General features: G+C 42.7%; 1 long non-coding RNA gene across 1 annotated transcript; it reads right to left on the reverse strand.

Annotated features, from left to right (window-relative positions):
• Nucleotides 1–933: 933 nt before the first annotated feature.
• On the reverse strand, nucleotides 934–3,966 carry LOC123430384. The gene is made up of 2 exons (XR_006622923.1): nucleotides 3,564–3,966; nucleotides 934–1,253 (listed from the first exon to the last, which is right to left on the reverse strand). It is a non-coding gene; the product is annotated as an uncharacterized LOC123430384 (long non-coding RNA).
• Between the last annotated feature and the right edge of the window lie 20,241 nt (nucleotides 3,967–24,207).

A 24,207-nucleotide genomic window follows, 5' to 3' on the forward strand; every position in this document is an offset into this window, starting at 1 on the left:
ATCTTAAAAGACTTATATTTCGGTACGGAGGGAGTACAATACAAGCTGAGCTTCAGTTGCAAAAAATAGAAAAAACATATATGGACCATTGGATTGCAGATGGACGGCACAAATTCGAGTGGGGGATCTCAGGCCACCTGAATGTACATTTCAGCAAAAAAAAACCGCTGAAGTTAGATATGAAACATGACTTTTGCAGAAACCACTCCCATTCTTTCATCTCTAGCCGTTCTATCCAAGAGTTCATCACCATTTCAAATCTATAAAGCTTTAACGCCCCTCTCCTCCCAGTTCTGTAAAATCTTTCCGCGTATATATTGCACGAGATTCATGCATAGTTAAGTACAGTAGTAGCTTCTACATGACTAATTGGAAATTAAGCAAGAAAAGTGGATGTTGGTCAATATAAATTATGTCAATATTTATCACAAATATATGAGTACAACAACAATAAAGCCTTTAGTCCCAAACAAGTTGGATAGGCTAGAGGTGAAACCCGCAAGATCTTGCGACCAACTCACGATTCTCGCACATGGATAGCAAGCTTCCACACATCGTTGTCCATGGCTAGTTCTTTGATGATGCTCTAATCCTTTAGATCTATTTTTACGGACTCTTTTCACGTCAAGTTTGATCTACCCCATCCTCTTTTGACATTATCAACACAATTTAGCCGTCCGCTATGCACTCGTCCTTCTAGAGGCCTGCGTTGAATATGTCCAAACCATCTCACACAATGTTCGACAAGCTTCTCTTCAATCGGCGCTACCCCAACTCTATCTCGTATATCATCATTTCAGATTCGGTCCTTCCTTGTGTGGCCACACATCCATCTTAACATGCGCATCTCCGCCACACCTAACTGTTTCACATGTCGCCTTCTAATTGACCAACACTCAGCGTCATACAACATTGCGGGTCGAACTGCCGTCCTATAAAACTTGCCTTTTATTTGAGTACATGAGAAATAAACATACATGTCAATCTAGATCATCCCCTTGAGAATAAAACACAAGAGACATCCATACATACATATCATGCAAGGATCATTTTCTACACATGATCGGCAAGACCAAGTATTAATAATCAAAATGAAGGACCCCCTAAAATAATGAACACTCAATAAGCATCTGGATGCTACATCACAGAAAAATCAAGCCTTTTCCCCTATTTCCTATGCATCTTCATCAAGCTTCATGTGCTGGGAGAGATCCCAACCTGGGACTCTATGTAAGCTCTATCAGTCAACCTACCTAGTTGAGCACAAGCAATAAATATATTTCAGTTAAGAAAATAACACAGACATATTTTTGAGAATAGATACATGGTCATTGTGGAAACTGACAAAAATTGATTGCATGACCCTTAGTTGCTTTCATTAAAACCAACTCATACTATTTCATAAGGGAGAAGTTTTGATTACAACCTAAGGCAACATTTATACTCGACTAAGACCAATTTGGTGCCCAGAGTTTCATATAAATTCACACACTTAAATAGGTAGATGTCTCAACAAGATAGAAGAAATCTTATGATAAAAAAGATACTTTAGAAGAAATATTGATGGTGGACATAAACTTAAACTTGTCAGGTTGATGGTAACAATGCAAGAATCCCAATGATGGTGTTCAATGTACAATATGGAATAACTGAACTAGGATTCATAAACAAATTGCTAAAATATAATAAAGTTTTATACGACCAACAAACTATACTGCTTACTCAAAAGAAAAGGTTTGTTTCGGCACTTGGGCAAATGAAAAAAAACTGATAGTTGAGTAAACTAGTGTTAAACTAAACTCAACATCACCCGTTCAAGCACGCCCAAGTTGGCTAAGAGTGCTATATGAATTTAGTGCATTTTGTAGCCATCAAATAGTGCAAATGACGCGGAGATGATACTAATACAAACCAAAATGTGTTATGCGCTTGCTGAAGCAACTCATGAGACAAGACAACCATAGAAATATAGAATGTAATTACAACTCATATTAATGATATTTCGAGAACAAAATAAACCCAAAATGCGCAAATGTCAAATTAAAACACTAGTGTTTGCCATATAATTTTTTTATATGATTTCTTTAAAGGAACACAGAAGATATATTATAAGCAAGAGCTACCAGCTAGTAGAATTTCAAGCACGCCAATTGAAAATCATTTATAGTGCTTGAACTTGTAAAAGTGACAATAGCAACATTCCAAGAATCCATAACTTTGTGCAGGTAACTGACTTTATTACCATCTCAAAAAACAAAGATTCAGTTTACAACATTAGTGTAGTACACCAATCCGTTAACCAAGAGTAGAAACAATAAGAGAAAACAAACAATAGCAACATTGGTTAAAAAGGAGAAAACTGGAACTAGCTACCAAATAATTCCAAAATCTAGTAAACAATGTTCATTGCCATTTGCGTAACATATAGTGAGAAAATAAAAAATGCAAGTTCAAGATGTACATGTCTTTTATTGCCTTGTCTGTTTCTAACATCACGATAGCAATATGCGCACACCCAAATTAAAAATTAATGCTTTGTCATTCTAGTCAATCACGTAGCTTCTAATCCCCTTTTAAGAGCAATAAAAGCACATTGAAAATTAGCAGCACAATAAATTCATATTATTGAACTCCCGAGTTCTTAATGAGAAACAAAAACTCTGATTGTCAAAACCAAATGAAATCAATGTTGAACCAATAGTCATCAACAAACTGAAGAAACATGGTGTCGTACCAAACAAAAAACACACACCCCCTGAATTTGCTAGATAGTTGTTTTAGTCTCAGTCATCTTCGATTAAAAGGTTGCAAATTAGAAGGTACACACAAAGATAATCTTAGTTTTTTACATGCAAAAGGTTGCAACGAATGCCAACTAAAAATAACAATGATATACTTACTCAACCTATACGATCTCAAAGTCCAACTTGTCTTACATTAGAAACTATGTCTCAGTCAATTATCATATAAATGAATAAGGGAGACAAGTGTACATCTACTGCTCCTCCATGATTTACTAAACTTGTTAAAGTGTATATCCATTTCTTACAACTATATTTGTGACCTTATAAGTTCATTTATGGAGAATCGGGAGCGTTCGTATAGCAAGTAAAATTTATTTCCTTCCTTAAAGAAAATGCAAACATGTGATAATTGGATAAGTCCGCTATTGCAATGAGAGTTAGAAAACTGCATGAACGGTCTAATTCAAGATGTGAATGCTAATTAAGCTTGATGTAATTTTGAGCCGGCTAAAAGGGATGTGGTTGCCTAGTCATGTGAAAGAGGTGGACATGCTATACTTTTTAAAATATAACTCAAGCAATACAAATATAAGTTATGATGGCCAATGTTGATAATGTGTAATTTCAGACCCATATCTTTTTGGATACCATAACACAACTACTCCATAGCACTGGGGAACATGCTTTGTTTAATCGGTAAAGAAACCAGCCAAAATAATCCAAATTGTTCACTTGCAAATGCTAAGTGACACTAGAGAGGGGAGCTACTGTCAGAGAAATCTATAGGAGAAAGGGGAAGGTGGTGGGAGCACCGGAGACCTTGATAATGAGCGTGCGAGGGGAAGGAGGCAACGAGATCGAGCACCACCGGCTTGCCTCCACTGAGGTACTACTAGATCTGGACCACCTTGGAGGACAAGACTGTGGTGGCATCACCCAAGAACCAGCACCACCGGATAGCCTCCGTCGATACACTATTGAGTAGCTGAGTAGGTGGGCCAGCCACGACCACTGGGGAAGAGGAGACCTTGGCGGCGGCGGCCTGCTCCCTGCCGACAATGTGAAGCGCGAGGTCGTGGGGCTGGGGGCCAAGCCAAGCCACCCCGTGGAAGCTGATGTGAGAGGGAAGGAGGCAGATAGCAACTGCAGTAGGCGTACTCGTACACGAGCGAAGAATCGGATTTGAGCAGCTACCGCTATGGACAAGCGATACATCAATGGGAGAGCGATTGGTCGTTTGAAGGAGAAGGACCCGAAACAAATTAATGAGTAGCAAAAGGACATGGTTGCAGAGAATTGTGTAGTTACGAGTATATATCCCTCCACTCCAATCTATGCCATTCAGTTGTAATCCAACGGTCCGAAATCTTTTTTTCTATTCTTGCACCAGATGGTCTGAGTATATACTAGTCGCTCAAGCCAAAGCATATGCACATAATCATGATGATTCAAGGGCCTAAACAACTAGTGGATGACATTCAATTGTATATCTATCTATTGAAGGAGGATTTGGACACATTATTGGTTGCTGAAGGGGTCCACGCATGCGACGTCGATGAAGGAAATTGTTTCTTTACGAGAGGTGCATTGATAATGATTGTTCACAACTATCTTAGTTATGGGTATTTGTTTGGCCAGGTATTGCCACTAACATTCTGGGTGTGTTACTTGTATGGATGGTATTATATTTGAAGAACAACCATGCTTCATTCTGGGTAGGCTCATCACATACAACATCATTAGTGCCTACAAGTGTTTCCGTTTTATGAAGAGGGACAAGTCCAAGAACAACAGTTTTTGTGCTCTCAACTTAGACATATGAAGTTGTATGATAGGCTTGAATTGTCATATCTCAAGGCTCTTTTGGGAAAGCTAGGTTTTGACCCGACATGGATTGAGATTGTGATGGGAATGGTTTGCTCAGTTTCTTTCTCAATTCTTTTCATTGGTGAAAAACTTGATGAGTTCCTTAAGAGGGATTTGACAGGGAGATCCTATTTCCCCTTACCTTTTTTATTGCAACATAGGGCCTCTTGTGCCTCCCGAAATCCATTTCTCAGTCTTCGATGCTCAGTGGGATCAAGGTGGCTCCAATGGCCCCAAACATAAACCACCTCCTATTTGCTGATGAGAGCATGTTGCTTTTTAAATCACACAAGTGTTGAAGGTGCTAATGAGGTGTCAAACATACTCGATACTTATTGTATTCCCTCCGGTCATAGAATTAACCATGATAAATCATCTATATTCTTCAGTAGAGGATGTCCCAAATCATTGAGTCAAACTATAAGGAATGCTCTTAATGTCCAGAATGAATATTTGAGTGATAGATACCTAGGGATGCCAACTGACGTGGGGCAATCCAAGCATGGTACTTGTCAGTATCTTAGGGACAAGGTATGGGAGAAGGTATAAGGGTGGATGGAGATATTTCTCTTAGTTGTTGGGAAGGAAGTATTAATAAAATCCATAGCCCACACCATACCTATTTATTCCATGTCTTATTATAGGTTACACCAGAGTTTGTGTCAGAATATCACCTCTATAATTCGTCAATTCTGGTGGGGCAGCAAAGAAGGTAGGAGGAAACCATGCTGGGTAGCGCGGGATGATATGACATGCCCGAAACTTCTTGGAGATCTTGTCTTCCAGAATTTGGAAGTGTTCAATTTGGCCCCCTTGTGTTGCCATGCATAGAGAGTGTTAATGAAGCCTTCTTCTCGTAGAGCCATAATTCTTAAGTCAAAGTACTTTCTAGTGACACAATTTTTGGATGCAAAATTGGGCTCAAACCCATCAAGTGGTGGTTGATAGCTGAGACATTCTTCGACAAGACATTCTAAGGAAGATCAATGACGGGACTACCACGGAGATTTGGGCACACAATTGGATCCCTAGGGCCGGTTTGACGCGTCCTATTATATGGAGCGTAGCCGATCCATCCAAATTTGTGTATGAGTTGATTGATGTGGCGATTGTAACCTAGAACCATGTGCTAGACAAGGAGGTTTTTGTGCCACTCAACACCGACGCGATTTTGAAGATCCCGTTGTGTGCGCGATGAGTTGACGACTTCTGGACTTGGTCTGAGGATCGGATAGGACACTTCTCCGTATGATCAACATACAACATGGTCATGAAGACAAATATCCAATGCAAGGGCTGGCTCGATGAGGCCCAAGGGGTGTCAAACAGAGGAAAGGAAGAAACTAACTGGGCTAATAGTTTGAAGCTTGAAGTACCTTTAAAATTGAAATTGTTTACTTGGCATCTAGCACAACAATCTTTGTTGACGAGAGATATATTGAACCATCATAACATGCCCGACTAACTCACATGTGCTATATGTGGTGCACAGGATAGTTGGATACATAGTTTGCTCACATGCAATATTGCCTGATGTGTTTGGGCTCTCTCTGATCAACGCCTGGTGGAGATAATGTGCATGAACCATGAACCAAAGGCTAAGAAATGTTTGTTTGCATTGAGAGACACTCTTGCTCCAAAGGAATTCAAAAAAATGATAGTAAAGCTTTTGGAAATCTGGTGGTCTAGACGTAAATCAAATCATGTGGGAAGTTTTCAAAGCCCGTCACAGACACACGACCTTGTTAACTTTCCTTGAAGAGATTCAGTGTCTCCATATCCTTGGTTATTTCTATTGTGCCTCTATCCAGGCATAATCGATGGCAAGCCATGCCCTAGGATCACGTGAAGATCGTCTTCGATGCAGCGGAGTCATGGAATGGGCTCTTAGGATCTATAGGTGTAATACGAAGCGATCATGAAGGGAATTACCTAGGGGCGTCAGGTTTACTGTTCCCTTTTATCGATGATCCTACAAGTTTAGAAGCACTCGCGGCTAGAGGAGCATTGTCTCTTGCATTAGACCTTTATGCTCGTGGAATCAGATTGTAGTATCGTTGTTGAGGCAATCAAAAATGGCAGTGCAACAAGCTATGGAACAGTGATACATGAAATAATAGAGTGGTCCTCCTCTTTTGTTTCTCGCATTTTTAGACATGAGTTTAGATCTTCCAATGTTGAGGCACATAATCTCGCAAATCATGTACTTAAGTTCAGGGCTGGTCGCCATGTTTGGTTGGGCCAACCCGGGAACCTTAGTTTCATCCCAGTAAACATTGTGATGACATCTTAATAAAGCTTTGTGTGTCTGAAAAAAACTTGTATCAATGATACATCTCTTTCTCCAACTGAATAAAGTACCTTTTCTCAAATAAAATCGTATTCATGGGACATCGAAGGTGGATTCAAAAGAATGACGATTGAGAAAACCATAGAGATATGTTTGATGGTAGAACATAGGACTGACAAAGGCCACATAAGAGGAGGGTCGCACCGGTCCATGCACATACCAAATCATCAAAGTAGTGAATGTGAATCAACTTAATATGCTGAACATGACTAGACAGAAACTCTCATGTGTCCTCGGGAGCGCTTGCTTTATATAAGAGAACTTTTAGACCTGTCCTTTGCTGTAAAAAGGATTGTGCTACCTTGGTGCACATTTTTACTGTTGTTACTTGTCACTTCTTATGAATTATCTTGCTACAAAACTATCTATCAATGTTACTTACAACACTTGTAGAGAATTCCTTGTTGAAAGCTTCTTACCATTTCCTTCTGCTCCTCATTAGGTTCGACACTCTTACTTATTTAAAGGACTATGATTGATCCCCTATACTTGAGGGTCATCAAGAATCTTTTCTGGCGCCATTGCCGGGGAGTGAAGCGCCTTTGGTAAGTGGAAATTCATAAGGAAACACTTTTGATACGTGCTGAAATTTACTGATGCTTATCACTATGCACGGTCACCCTTTGAGTGGCTTGTTCGGGGCATCTTCGCCTTGAACGTAAGTTGAGGTAATTGTTCCTCAACGTGTTGAACCTACTAAAAATATTTATTATGAGATTCCTTCGGGTATGGTAGATAAACTGCTAGCTAATCCTTATAACAGTTCAACTCATCCTAAGGCCCAGTTCTTTTGCCAGAATCTAGAGATTCTCCCAGAATCTGACCCCTCCCCAACTTCTCCCAGAATCTTGGAGCCTCATTTATTTTAAAATCCTATCTAGTTAGGGTCTAATTAGCTAGGATTGTAAAACAAATGGGAGTCAAAGATTCTGGGAGAAGCTCGGGAGGGGTCGGATTCTGGGAGAATCCCCAGATTCTGGCAAAAGAACTAGGCCTAATTACCATTTGGTATACGTCGATGAGATTTGTGGATTGTTTAAGCTTTCAGGTTTACCCGGAGACAAAGTTAATAAGATATTTTCCCCTTTATCTTTGGAGGGAAAGCACTAATGTGGTACATGCTATTGGATAATATTGGATCATGGGATTGGAATCGCTTGAAGCTGAAATTTCATCACCAGTTTTATCCTATGCATCTAATTCATCATGATCGGAATTTTATTTATAATTGTTGGCCAAGTGATGGAGAAAGAATTTCTCAAGATTGGGGAGGCTTAAATCTATTATACACACTTGCCTCAACCATGAGCTCTCAAAATAATTGATCATACATAATTTTTATGCTTGACTTTCTCATGATAATCAAACATTACTCGATGCTTGTGTTGTCGGTTCCTATATGAAGGACACTATTGAATTCAAATGGGATCTTTTGGAAAATATTAAATACAACTTTGAAGATTGGGGACTCGATGGAGGTGAAGATTCAAGTATAAAACTTAACTTTGATTTTGTTAAATCTTTCATGGAAACTTCTCTTTTTCATCTGTTTAGCAATAAATATGACCTTCGCTCTGAGATAGTAGCTACTTTTTGCGGATCTTTTGCTACTTATGTTGACCTTCCCATGGAAAAGTGGTTTAAATATCATCCTCCCGTTGAAAAATAACCCGAGGAACCAGTTAGAATTAAGAAGTAAGAAATAATTGTTAACCATGTTGATCCAACTGTTCCTAGTTCTTACATTGAGAAACTTACTTTCCCCATTAGGATTACATAACATGTTAAGGCTACAACAGTGATTAATAAGAGTTATGTTAGAATACCTACACCTTCTGGACAAATAAATGTTGAGCCTAATGTTGCTACAGGTAAAGATCTCCTAGTTTATAATATTCATGGGCAGGTTATTTACCTCTATGATGAAGCTGCTAGAATTGCGAAACCAGTTAGAAACAAACGAGATGAACTAGATAAAAATAAAATTGTGGTAGGAAAACATGTCATCTCAGTTAAAATTGGAGATCATTGCTATCATGTCCTGTGTGATAGTGGTGCTAGTATTAATGCTATACCTTTTACATTATATCAAGAAATTATGCACGATATAGCACCCTCTAAAATTAAAGATATTAATGTCACTATTAAGCTTGCAAACCGTGATACTATTTTGCACTTGGGATTGTTAGAGATGTTGAAGTCTTGTGCGGAAAAGTCAAGTACCCCACCGATTTCTTAGTACTTGGTTCGGGACAAGATAACTTTTGTCCCATCATATTTGGTATACCTTTCTTGAATACGGTTAATGCTGAAATTAATTATGCTACTGAGAAGGTCAAAGTGAGATTTGGTGATATTTCTCATGAGTTTAACTTCTCCAAGTTTAGAAAACAGCCACATAAAAAAGAATTGCCTAGTAAGGATGAAATAATTGGTCTTGCTTCTATTGTTGTACCTCTACTGATCCACTAGAACAATATCTGTTGGACCATAAGAATGATATGCATTTGAATGAAAGGAATGAAATAGATAGGATACTCATTGATCAACAAGCTATCCTTAAGCACAACTTACCATTTGAAATTTTAGGTGATCCTCCTCCACCCAAGGGAGATCCCATATTTGAGTTTAAGGCTATACCTGATACTTTGAAATATGCTTATCTTGATGACAAGAAGATATATCCTATTATTATTAGTGCTAACCTTTCAGAACATGAAGAAAAGATATTACTCAAAACTCTAAAGAAGCATAGGGCTGCTATTGTATATACTCTTGATGATCTTAAAGGCATAAGCCCCACTCTCTATGAGAACACGATTAACATGGAACTTGATGCTAAACCAATTGTTGATCATCAACACCGTCTCAACCCTAACATGAAAGAGGTGGTAAGAACTGAAATACTAAAACTTCTGGAAGCACGTATTATGTATCATATTGCTGATAGTAGATGGTTAAGTCATGTTCATTGTGTTCCTAAGAAAGGTGTTATAACTATTGTTCCTAATGATAAAAATGAACTTATTCCACAAAGGATAGTAAATGGTAATAGGATGGTAATTGATTTCAGGAAATTGAGTAAGTCTACCAGAAAAGATCATTACCCCTTACCTTTTATTGATCAAATGTTAGAAGGACTATCTAAGAACACACACTTTTGCTTCCTTGATGGATATACCGGATTCTCTCAAATACCTGTGTCAAAAGACCAAGAGAAAACTACCTTTACTCGCCCTTTTAGAAGTTATGCTTATATGCGTATGTCTTTTGGTCTATGCAATGCACGTGCTAACTTTCAAAGATGTATGAATGATTTATTCTCTAAATTTTGTGAAAAGATTGTTGAGGTCTTCATGGATGATTTTTTTCCATTTATAGGACTTCCTTTGATGATTGCTTGAGCAAAGTTGATCGAGTTTTGCAGAGATGTGAAGAAACTAATCTTCTCTTGAATTGGGAGAAGTGCCACTTTATGGTGAATGAAGGTATAGTCCTTGGACGTAAGATTTCTGAAAGAGGTATTGCGGTGGATAAGGCCATAGTTGATGCAATGGAGAAAATGCCTTGCCCAAAAGGTATCAAAGTGTTGGAAATATGCCCTAGAGGCAATAATAAAATGGTTATTATCATATTTCCTTGTTCATGATAATCGTCTATTGTTCATGCTATAATTGTATTAACAGGAAACAGTGATACATGTGTGAATAATAGATCACAATGTGTCCCTAGCAAGCCTCTAGTTGCACTACTGGAAAAACATAATTTGCCGACAACTTTAAGCTTTGTCGTCAGCAATTTCACGGGGCTGACGGCAAAGAGACTTTGCCCTCAGCCAAAATAGATGCTGACGACATAGGAGGGGCTGACGGCAAAGAAAATCTATGCCGTCCGCTTTATCTAAGCCGATAGCCAGCTGACGGCAAAGGACAAAAAAGCTGTCGGCATAGGAAGGCTCACGGCATAGGGGGCTAACCCGGTCGCCGCCTCGACCAGTGCTTAACGGGGGCCGTCTTTGCCGACAGCCAGGTGAGGGCAAAGACTAACGGCTGTCTTTGCCGACAGCTGGCTGAGGGCAAAGACTAACGCCTTATTCCCCCATGCGGCGACCTCTTCTCTCTCACGTACCTCTCCCACCCTGCTCTCCCGACCCGCTCTGCGCCGCCCCGCCCTGCGCCGCCCCGCGCCGCCGGCGCCGCCCGCGGCCGCCCCGCCCTGCGCCGCCCCGCCCCGCGCCGCCCCGCGCCAGCCGTCGGTGGACTCGCCGGTGAGCTCCTGCTCCCCCTTTTTTTGTTTTTTTTTGTTTATTTTTTCTATGTTAGGGCCTCTTAGATCCTATGAAACGTTTGAAATGGAAGCCTTTGTTAGCATTAGTTAGTATTAGCTTTAGTTAGATTTTTAGTTAGATTTAGTTAGCAATACATGTTAGTACATGTAAGTATTAGTATTAGTTAGCATTAGTTAGTATTAGCTTTAGTTAGATTTTTAGTTAGATTTAGTTAGCAATACATGTTAGTACATGTAAGTATTAGTATTAGTTAGCATTAGTTAGTATTAGCTTTAGTTAGATTTTTAGTTAGATTTAGTTAGCAATACATGTTAGTACATGTAAGTATTAGTATTAGTTAGCATTAGTTAGTATTAGCTTTAGTTAGATTTTTAGTTAGATTTAGTTAGCAATACATGTTAGTACATGTAAGTATTAGTATTAGTTAGCATTAGTTAGTATTAGCTTTAGTTAGTATTAGTTAGCATTAGTTAGTATTAGTTAGCATTAGTTAGTATTAGTTAGTAAGTGAAATAGAAAGAAAATAATAAGAAGAAGAGAAGAGTAACAAAACTTGAATAATAAATTATTAATAATAAATGTTAGTATTAGTTAGCTTAATTACCGCGAGTGCGTATTTGTGTTGATTGAGTGCATTTAAATGTGCAGTAGCTTCTCCACGAGGGATTGGTTTTCGACGACCTCCCCTGCATTCGAAAGTGAGCACATTTGTTAACTCCTCCTCCACCCCCTTTATTTTGCTCTGTTCCGGCCTTCGTGCTGATGAAACTATCTAGCTAGGTATTTTTAGTATTAAAATGCAAAGGTGTTGCGTAACCAATATGCGTCTCCCATTCGAAAGGGTTCCTGTCATAAATATGCATGCATTTGCATATTTATAACGGTGATTCTTTCGAATTGTCCAACGTTATCCATGAACAGCCCGGGTATGTGTAGATTGGGTCGTTTCCCACGCTTTGCTCCGGATGCCATGCAGAGTTTCGACAACTCCTCCTTGTTGTTCTCCGGGTACACATCCTCTCGGTTAGTTGTCGAGACGTGTATCAGGAGAACAGCGGGGAGGTGCTGCCGAAATTTTGCGTTGGGTCGGGAGCAGAGCAGTGGGAAATGACCCAATCTACACATACTCGGGTGGGATTAGGACCCATCTTTACCTAGTAGCTGGTAGGTGTGCATGCCGTGCATCCCAATGTATTAACCATGATTAAAAATGGCCATAATTAATTTAACATACTTGATGAACTGATAATTTATATTGTTTTATATGTGGATACTATGTAGCTAGCTTGCCAGAATGACTGATCGTGAATGGATGTACACCGGTCACCATAGTGAGAGAGATATGACCAATGAATGGTTGAGCAAAACCTATGAATTCGTGGAAACGACATTTTCTAAAGGCCAGCCAAAAACATGGTGCCCCTGCACTAAGTGCAAGAATTATTCGCGACAGACAAAGGATGTAATGGGTAAACACCTGCAGATGCGTGGTTTTACTCCCGGCTATACCTTGTGGACATTTCATGGTGAGTCGGCCCAACGTAACAGAGACGAGGTGTTGCGTCGGCGCACCGATGATCATGGTACAGGGATTGAAGACATGGTGAATGACTTTGATGATGCTCGGAACAAGGACGAAGAGATGGAGGAATCCGCGAAAGCCTTCTATGCCATGTTGGAGTCTTCAAAACGTCCTCTTCACGAGCACACTAAGATTTCTGAGCTAGATGCCATCGCAGAAGTAATGGCTCTGAAAGCCCAGTTCAACATTGGAAGAGATCTGTTTGACTCAGTGATGACCCTATTTGGGCGCTTTCTACCAGAAGGTCATATTATGCCTTCAAACCTATATGAGTCAGACAAAATCCTTAGTGCACTCAAGATGCTGTATGAGCAGATACATGCTTGTGAGAAGGGATGTGCCTTATCTAGGAAAGAGTATGCGGACGAAACATATTGTCCATTTTGCAAGTCCTCCAGATATGTTGAGGTAGAAAACGGTGAAGGTGAGAAGAAGCAGAGCAAAATCCCCGTGAGTGTCCTACGGTATCTGCCGATCCTACCAAGACTTCAACGACTTTACATGCTCGAAGAAACAGCAAAACAGATGACATGGCACAAACATGGAATTAGGAAAGAATTAGATGAACACGAAGTTCCGATGTTGGTACACCCTTCAGATGGTGATGCGTGGAAGGCATTCGATAGTATACATAAGGAAAAAGCTAAAGAACCAAGGAATTGTCGAATCGCCATCAACCTCGATGGGTTCAATCCTTTTGGTATGACGGCTACCCAATATAGTTGCTGGCCTGTATTTTTCATTCCCCTCAATCTTCCACCATCATCCGTTATGCAAAGAAAGCACATATTTCTGACATTGATAGTTCCAGGGCCAAAATACCCGGGGAAGAATATGAGTGTGTACATGCAACCGCTGATGGATGACTTGAAAGAAGCTTGGGTGAATGGGGTCAACACATACGACACAACTAAGAAAGAGAACTTTCAAATGTATGTTTGGTACCAATACTCGTTGCATGATCTGCCAGCATTTGCGCTTTTCGTTGCCTGGTGTGTGCATGGAAGGTTCCCATGCCCACAATGCAAGGCAGCTCTTAAGTTTCATTGGTTGCCGGCGGGTGGGAAGTATTCCTGCTTTGACTTGCATAGACAGTTCTTGCCTATGGACCATCCATTCAGAAAAGACAAGAAGAATTTCATGAAAGGTAAAGTTGTCAAACACTCTGCACCACCTGCGTTGACGGGGGCACAAATTAATGAACAGTTAAAATCTATGGAGCCTGATCCAAACCGTCCAGGGTATTTCTTGGGTTATAATGAGGAACACGCCTTGACCCACAAGCCATGCATCTGGGATCTCCCCTACTTTGAAGACCTCTTACTTCCACACAACATTGACATGATGCACACTGAAAAGAATATCGCCGAGGCCCTTCTTGGCACATTTTTCGGCACTGATAAGGGCAAAGATAATGCAAAGGCTAGAGTTGACCAGGAGACTCTATGGATATGCCATCACTAAACATGCGAGAACCAAAAGGAAGAAAAAATTGGTCCAAACCACCTGCCTGGTACAATCTTGAGAAGGGAGCAATAAGGGAAATCCTCTTGTGGGTGCAAAAAAAGTTGTTGTTCCCCGATGGGTATGCTGCGAAACTTGTGAGGGGAGCGAGCATTGAAAAAATGAAATTTTTTGGGCTCAAGAGTGATGATTGGCACATATGGCTTGAGCGGATAATGCCGGTGATGTTGCGTGGATATATCCCCGAGGCTGAATGGCTAGTATTGGCCAAGTTGAGCTATTTCTTCCGTGTTCTTTGTGCTAAAGAGTTGTCGCTTGCCTTGATAGATGACATGGAAGAGTTGGCGCCTGATTTGCTCTGCAAGTTAGAGAAGATTTTCCACCGGGCTTCTTTAATCCGATGCAACACATGATTTTGCATCTCCCAACCGAGGCAAGATTGGGTGGCCCTGTGCAAAATCGTTGGTGCTACGCAACTGAAAGAATGCAGAAGACACTTCGAGGAAAATGTAAAAATAAACGTAGAATTGAAGCATCGATGGCCGAGGCGTTCATTACCGAGGAGGCGGCAAACTTCGTAACAGCACACTATGATGCCACTATGCACAGCTTGCATAATCCAAAGCCTCGGTACAATCTGGGCGACCCCAAACGATGTGAATCCAATCTCAGCCTTTTCAAAGGGAAGCACGCACCTTCTGGTGTGGGAAAACCAAAGTTGCTGTGCGTCGAGGAGTGGCGCACACTAACGATGTATATATTGAACAATTTAACAGAAGTTCGGCCATACATCGAGTAAGTGCTCTGTACATTGTTTCGCAACTTTTAACAAGTTTTGTGTCTAACAACTATTATTAATTGATACAGTCGATACGTCGAACAATTCTCGAATGGTGTTGCAATCAAAAAGAATCCATTCTCGAGTATGAACTTCTTGAAAAGACAGGAGGCGGCTATCCCGGTTTCATCTCTTAGTTCAAAAAAACGGTACCTCCCTTATATATAATAAGTGATTTCCTTTGTTGCTATTACTCATGAGTAACACACCAAACTCTATCTTTTCTTAACTTCTAGGATAATTCAGATGAGCAAGTCGACGATGAATTGAGACAAATAGCTAATGGTTTTGACTTTAAGGTCCGTACATTTCAGAAGTACGACATCAACGGGTATCGCTTTTTACTACTAGCAAAGAGCTTTCAATGCCCGGTCGAAAAACAAACAATTCCGGTGTCTCTGCTATAGGCGAGGGAAGTGTCGAGTATTATGGAAGACTTGAAGAAGTCTACAAACTTCATTATTATGGTGAAAATCCTCCGAACGTTGTTGTGTTCAAATGTCATTGGTTCGATCCTACTAAGACAAGACGGACTCATGAACATATTGGGATTGTCGAAATTCGACAAGATAGGCACTTAAGCGGTGCCGATGTCTATATTGTGGCTCAACAGGCCACCCAAGTTTTCTATCTGCCATACTGTCGTCAAAGTGTTAAGAACCTAGAAGGTTGGTATGTCGTGTTCGATGTGCCGCTACATCTTAGATCACCTCCCCCAAATGAAGACGATTATGAACCTCAAATTGACCCAATAACATATGATGGAGAATTTTTCCAAGAATCACGTGGTGTCAGACGTCGTACCCGAAACTGCTCTACGTCCACCCTGAACACGGAGGAACAAGACTCACGTGATGATGAGGAAGAAGTGGAAGTAGAAGAAGTTACCAATGCCGATGAGCTATCAATGCTTGATCGGTTACAAAAAGGCCTTCCACATGATGTCCCTGAACCCGATGACGATATCAGTCATGATGACACGTGTGATACTGATGATGATTTTGCTTCAATTGACCATGGAGAAGAGACAGATGATCCAGACTATTAGTATTTTGTATGCATCCAAACATTGTTGTTTAATTATTCAATTATTAGTTGAATTATTCATGTATTTATTATTGTTCATTTAATTATTGTCCTTGAATTTGTACTAATTATTTAACTATTTATCGTTACAGGTGGTGAGACATGGCAGGCGGGGATAAGTTGAGGATAGTACGTGGGCAGCTACGGAGAACTTTGTTGCAGAGCTTTGCCGAGGAGCCCGGTGGGAGAGGCGTAGGAAAGAAGAGAGGCAGAGGACATGGTCGTGGGAGAGGGAGGCTGCATGATAGGAGCCAGTCGCCACCACCCTCGGCTACTTCTGTCTCAGCCACTTCACCCTTGCAGACGAGGGTGTCACCGGTGTGGGATCCTACCGTCTAGGAGCAGACACCGATGCAGGGGGCTGAGGCAGAGGCTGAGGCGGAGGGTGCTGAGGCGGAGGCTGAGGCGGAGGGTGCTGAGGCGGAGGGTGCTGAGGCGGAGGGTGCTGAGGCGGAGGCTGAGGCGGAGGGGGCTGAGGCAGAGGCTGAGGGGGCTGCCAGCAAGTCGGTCTACCAACGTGGTATGACACGAGTTCCAGACCGATTGGACTTGCAGCACAGGCCGTAAATTAAGCCAGATGGCGAGAAGTAAGTTGATATATATTGTGTACCTTATATCATTATATTTCACCAAGTATCTAATGTCTTTGCCTTATCATTATGTAGGGGGTGGGATTACCCGCAGAATACCCGGAATCCAAACTGCCTCCTTGGTGCTTTACTTAGGGAGCACTTCCCCGGGATAGTGCAGTTGCCCGGTGAGGGTATGGTTCCCGAGCGAGGACTCAAGTGGGAGCACTACCAAGCCGCTCTGCTCCCGGAAAACACACATGTCAATGGTGTTGTTTGCGCGAGCGTGGCCGACAAGGTGTTGGCTGATTTTTGGGTAACTATTATTTTACCCAATAAAAAGTATACAATGTTATATATTGTTATTTCCTTCCAAATCATTTCACTATTCATCTATGCATCTATTTGGCATAATTGCAGAGTTACTTTAGGGTCGAGGAGGGGACGGAGGAGGCGGCCAAGAAGAACCTCGTGAAAGAGTGCAAGAGTTTATTGAATAACACGAGGCACGAGCTGCGTGTTCAGGCTGTTCGAGATTGGTACGCCAAGCAAGGGGAGCCAAAGACAAAGACTGAATGTCGAAAGATTTTCCTTGATAAGACCGAGTACATGGAGGTATGTACATTCCAAAGATCAATTCTCAGGGCTAGTTAGGTCTATTTAGTTATAATACTTAGTTTCATTCTTCATTAACTTACATTCATAGGTGCCCCTGAGATGGTTGGACGATAAGATGGATCGTTGGGAGATGATAGCGGACATGTGGTGCACAGAGGCTTGGTTGAGCACCCACACTATGGCCAATGACCGTCGTGCCCAATTGGTTGGTGTGCCACACCACCAAGGCAATGCCAACATCAAGCAATACGCCAAAAAATGGGTATGTGTGCCTTGTTTTGTTTCATCAATAATTCGTTCGTTCATGATTTTTGTTGTACTAATTCTTTGTCTTTTCGTGTAGGCCAAACACAATAACCAGCCCGAGCCTGAGGGATACGCCGCGTTTAGCATGGCCCATAAGGGCTCGTACAAGACGGCGAAGGCATATTCTGAGGGGGACGGGCCGTCGGCGTACACAAGCCTGTCCGCCTACAACAAGACGACGTCTTATTCTGAGGTGGTCAAACAGCTGCGCGGGCCTGACTTTGACCCGAGCCAGAATCCTATCGATCCAGAGGCGTTAATGATCTCTTGTGGCGGTAAGAGTCATGGCACGCTGGCCATGTGTGATGGCTTCGTCCCTATCACTGAGACCCTATCTGAGATCAAGTCGAGGCAAACGAGCTCCGCTCCTGCAATACGGCAACGCGCGAGGCTAGTTGATCTTGCCATCGAGGTTAGTTTTCTTCATTATTTCTTTCGTTCTTTTGTCCCTGGATGGATGATGAAAATTCCTTTTGAGGAGTGGTTGCAGGCCGCACTTATGAAGGAGCGGGAGGCCACCAGGCTCTTGTTGGAGGAGAGGGACCGGAATATGCAGAGGTTGCTTGATGAGGAGAGGGCACGCAATAACGCCCATGCGAAGGCCATGCACGACTTCGTTGCGGTAAGTCAGTTGTGTGAGAAGCAAGGCTATGTGTGAGATGCAACAAGGCTATTTCTTTGACTCCTCGAAAACTAATTTGCAGGCTATGTGTGAGAAGCAAGGTTTGCCGCCCCCTCCGCCGATGCCTTCTCCGGTGGGAACGGTGAGTTCCCTTTCAATAAAAAACCTTGCATGGTCTTATACCATTGTCTGTCGCCGTGCTAACCACATATTTTAACTCTTGCCTTGTTGCAGCATCATTCAAGAGTTGAATCCCACGATCCCTTTACTTCTCCTGGTGAGAGCCCTAGCAACCCAGCGACCAACGGAGATGCAGCTTCTCCTTCGTTTCTTGGCATTCGGTAAGTTATTCCTCTCCTTCTTATTCTTCTTATTGTCTAGATCAACTTAGATTATGCCAGGCTTTAGTTAGCTTAGTAAATTCTAGTTGATATTAGCCATGGTTTAGTTAGCTTAGTAAATTCTAGTTGATATTAGAGCTCAAAAATGACATAATTAGTTTAGAAAGTTTTAAAAGTAACCAGAAGAGAAGAACAAACAAGAGACGAAGAAATAAGAGAAGAAGGAAGAGGAGAAAAAGATAAATTCTCTTCTTTCTTTTTCTCTATCTTCTTCTTCTTCTTCTTCCACTTCTTCCACTTCTTCTTGTTCTTGTTCTTCTTCTTCTTCTCCTTCCACTTCTTCTTCTTCCACTTCTTCTTCTAATTGCTTAGCCTAATTTAGATAACTTCTTTCTTATTGTATTCTTCTTCTAAATTCTTTCTCATTATGCAGATTTCGATAAAGCAGCATGGCATATGGATGGATGCTCGAGACTTTGTAATGCACTTGTGTAGTCCTAGATGAACTTTGTAATGCAATTGTATTTGTGGATGCACTTGTGATGCTTTGTGATCTTGTTTGCACTTTAATGACATATATTCGTGCTGTTTGCACTTGTGTTGTGTTGTTTGCACTTTGTGATGCACTTGTGGTGCTGTTTAGGGGCAGATTCAATATATATATGTTGCTGTTTGTATCTATGTTTTGCAAATGCAGGGAATTAACAGAAAACAAAAATGAAAAAAAAGCAGAGAGGGTCTTTGCCTACAGCTTACTGACGGCAAAGGCTTTGCCGTCGGTGGACTGATGACAAAGAAGACACGTGGCGGCAGCCTGTGTATTCTGGCAACTCTGGGAATACCAAATTTTCGGCTTTACCGTTAGCTGGGCTCCAGCTGTCGGCAAAGAGGCGGCCAAGGGGACCCAGGGGTAGGCTTTGCCATCAGCTGGGCTCCAACTGTCGGCAAAGAGGCGGCCAAGGGGACCCAGGGGTTTCGGCTTTGCCGTCAGCTCTGCTACGGCTGTGGGCAAAGAGGGGAGGCTTTGCCGTCAGCTTTGCTACGGCTGTGCGCAAAGCCTGCCGTTAACCTTCTAACGGAGCTCGACCTGCGCCGTTGCCGCCACTTCTCTTTGCCGTCAGCTCGTGCTAGAAAGCTGATGGCAAAGTCTTTGTTGTCGGTTGAGCTCCGGCTGTCGGCAAAGAAGGTGATTGCCGATAATATCTTGGCCGGTACCTTTGCCAACAGCACACTGACGGCAAAGCCTTTGCCATCAGTTAAACTGTTCTTTGCCGTCAGCTCTGGCTGTCGGCAAACCAGCAGATTCCAGTAGTGTTGGCTAGCTCGTTAGTCAATAGATGATCATGGTTTCCTGGTCATGGGCATTAGATGTCATTGATAACGGGATCACATCATTGGGAGAATGATGTGATGGACAAGACCCAATCCTAAGCGTAGCACTAGATCGTATTGTTCGTATGCTAAAGCTTTTCTAATGTCAAGTGTCTTTTCCTTCGATCGTGAGATTGTGCAACTCCCGGATACCGTAGGAGTGCTTTGGGTGTATCATATTGGGTAACGTAGCATAAATTAAAAATTTTCCTACGCATATTCAGATCTTCCTATGGAGAGACCAGCAACGAGAGAGGGGTAAGAGCATCTTCATACCTTTGAAGATCGCTAAGCGGAAGCATTGCTAGAACGCGGTTGATGGAGTCGTACTCGCAGCGATTCCGATCTAGTGCCGAACTACGGCACCTCCGCGTTCAACACACGTGCAGCCCAGTGACGTCTCCCGCACCTTGATCCAGTAAGGAGGAGGGAGAGGTTGGGGAAAAACTCCAGCAGCACGACAGCATGGTGTCGATGGAGAGACGAGGTCTCGCGGCAGGGCTTCGCCAAGCACCGGCAGAGAGGAGGAGAAAGAAGAGCAGGGCTGCGCCGAGGGAGAGGGAAAAGTCTATCTCTCAATGGCCAAAAGTGCCCGATATATATAGGGGGAGGGGAGAGGGGGTGCCACCCCTAGGGTTCCCACCCTAGGGGGTGCGGCAGCCCCCCCCCCAGATGGGAGGTGCGTCGGCCAGAAGGGGGAGGAGGGGGTGGCGCACAACCTGGTGGGCCTTAGGCACACCTGGCTTAGGGTTTGCCCCCCCTTTTCTCTCCCCTGCGCATTGGGCTGAGTGGGAGGCGCACCAGCGCACCTAGGGGATGGTTCCCACCCCCACTTGGCCCACCTTACGTCCCGGGGTCGTTGCCCCCCTTCGGTGGTCCCCCGGGGCCACCTCCGGTGGTCCCGGTGGTCCCGGTACGTTACCGGTGATGCCCGAAACACTTCCGGTATCCGAAACCATCCGTCCTATATATCAATCTTTACCTCCGGACCATTCCGGAGCTCCTCGTGACGTCCGGGATCTCATCCGGGACTCCGAACAACTTTAGGTAAGCTCGTATAACAATTCCCTATAACCCTAGCATCATCGAACCTTAAGTGTGTAGATCCTACGGGATCGGGAGACAGGCAGACATGACCGAGACACCTCTCTGGCCAATAACCATCAGCGGGGTCTGGATACCCATGGTGGCTCCCGCTTGCTCCATGATGATCACATCAGATGAACCACGATGTCAAGGATTCAATCAATCCCGTATACGATTCCCTTTCTCTGTCGGTATAGAACTTGCCTGAGATTCGATCGTCGATATACCTATACCTTGTTCAATCTCGTTACCGGTAAGTCTCTTTACTCGTTCCATAGCACGTCATTGTGACTAACTCCTTAGTCAAATTGAGCTCATGATGATGTTCTACCGAGTGGGCCCAGAGATACCTCTCTGTCAAATGGAGTGACAAATCCCGATCTCGATTCGTACCAACCCAACAAACACTTTCGGAGGTACCCGTAGTGCACCTTTATAGTCACCCAGTTACGTTGTGACGTTTGATACACCCAAAGCACTCCTACGGTATCTGGGAGTTGACATTAGAAAAGCTTTAGCATACGAACAATACGATCTAGTGCTATGCTTAGGATTGGGTCTTGTCCATCACATCATTCACCCAATGATGTGATCCCGTTATCAATGACATCTAATGCCCATGATCAGGAAACCATGATCATCTATTGACTAACGAGCTAGCCAACTAGAGGCTTGCTAGGGACACATTGTGATCTATTTATTCACACATGTATTACTGTTTCCTGTTAATACAATTATAGCATGAACAATAGACGATTATCATGAACAAGGAAATATGATAATAACCATTTTATTATTGCCTCTAGATCATATTTCCAACAGTCTCCCACTTGCACTAGAGTCAATAATCTAGTTACATTGTGCTATATCGAACACCCAGAGCATTATGGTGTTGATCATGTTTTGCTCGTGGAAGAGGTTTAGTCAACGGGTCTGCAATATTCAGATCCATGTGTACTTTACAAATATCTATCACTCCACTCTGGACATGGTCTTGGATGGAGTTGTAGCGGCGTTTGATGTGCTTCGTCTTCCGGTGAAACCTGGGCTCCTTGGCTATGGCAATGGCTCCAGTGTTATCACAGAAGAGTGTCATTGGACCCGACGCGCTTGGAACCACTCCAAGGTCGGTGATGAGCTCCTTCATCCAAATTCCTTCATGAGCTGCTTCTGAAGCAGCTATGTACTCCGCTTCACATGTAGATGCTGCCACAACTTCTTGCTTGCTGCTGCACCAGCTCACTGCCCCACCATTCAACACATATACGTATCCGGTCTGTGACTTAGAGTCATCCGGATCTGTGTCGAAGCTAGCATCGACGTAACCCTTTACGACGAGCTCTTCGTCACCTCCATAAACGAGAAACATTTCCTTAGTCCTTTTCAGGTACTTAAGGATATTCTTGACCGCTGTCCAGTGTTCCATACCTGGATCACTTTGGTACCTCCCTACCAAACTTATGGCAAGGTTTATATCAGGTCTGGTACACAGCATGGCATACATTAGAGAGCCCACGGCTGAAGCGTAGGGGACATAACTCATCTTCTCTCTATCTGCTGCGCGGTCGGCGACTGAGTCTTACTCAATCTCATACCTTGCAAAACTGGCAAGAACCCTTTCTTTGAGTTTTCCATATTGAACATCTTCAATATCTTGTTAAGGTATGTACTTTGCGAAAGACCTATGAGGCGTCTTGATCTATCTCTATAGATCTTGATGCCTAATATGTATGCAGCTTCTCCAAGGTCCTTCATTGAAAAACTCTTGTTCAAATAGGCCTTTATGCTCTCCAACATCTCTATATTATTCCCCATCAATAATATGTCATCCACATACAGTATGAGGAAAGCTACAGAGCTCCCACTCACTTTCTTGTACAGACAGGCTTCTCCGTAAACCTGTATGAACCCAAACGCTTTGATCACCTCATTAAAGCGAATGTTCCAACTCCGAGATGCTTGCACCAGCCCATAGATGGAGCGCTAGAGCTTGCACACTTTGTTAGCACCCTTAGGGTCGACAAAACTTCTGGTTGCATCATATACAACTCTTCCGTAAGGTTCCCGTTAAGGAATGCTGTTTTGACGTCCATTTGCCAAATTTCATAATCATAAAAGGCGGCAATTGCTAACATGATTCATACTAATTTCAGCTTCGCTACAGGAGAGAAATTCTCTTCGTAGTCAACTCCTTGAATTTGTCGAAAACCCTTTGCGACAAGTCGAGCTTTGTAAACGGTTACATTACCATTTGCATCAGTCTTCTTCTTGAAGATCCATTTATTTTCTATGGCTCGCCGGTCATCGGGCAAGTCCACCAAAGTCCATACTTTGTTCTCACACATGGATCCTATCTCGGATTTCATAGCCTCAAGCCATTTGTTGGAATCCGGGCCCGCCATCGCTTCTTCATAGTTTGAAGTTTCACCGTTGTCTAACAACATGATTTCCATCACAGGGTTGCCGTACCACTCTGGTGCGGAGCGTGCCCTTGTGGACCTTCGCGGTTCAGTAGTAACTTGATCCGAAGCTTCATGATCATCATCATTAACTTCCTCTTCAGTCGGTGTAGGCGCCACAGGAACAACTTCCCGCGCTGCGTTACTATCCTGTTCGAGAGGGGGTGTAATTACCTCATCAAGTTCTACCTTCCTCCCACCTACTTCTTTCGAGAGAAACTCTTTATCTAGAAAGGATCCGTTCTTGGCAACAAAGGTTTTACCATCGGATCTAAGATAGAAGGTATACCCAATAGTTTCCTTAGGGTATCCTACGAATACGCATTTCTCCGCTTTGGGTTCGAGCTTTTCTGGTTGAAGTTTCTTCACATAAGCATCGCAGCCCCAAACTTTAAGAAACGACAACTTAGGTTTCTTGCCAAACCACAGTTCATACGGTGTCGTCTCAACGGATTTAGACGGTGCCCTATTTAAAGTGAATGCTGTAGTTTCTAATGCGTATCCCGAAAATGATAGCGGTAAGTCGGTAAGAGACATCATAGATCGTACCATATCTAATAAAGTGCGATTACGACGTTCAGACACTCCGTTGTGTTGCGGTGTGCCAGGCGGCGTCA

The sequence above is a fragment of the Hordeum vulgare genome, chromosome 2H (assembly GCF_904849725.1).
Source record: "Hordeum vulgare subsp. vulgare chromosome 2H, MorexV3_pseudomolecules_assembly, whole genome shotgun sequence".
Lineage (NCBI taxonomy): Eukaryota > Viridiplantae > Streptophyta > Magnoliopsida > Poales > Poaceae > Hordeum > Hordeum vulgare.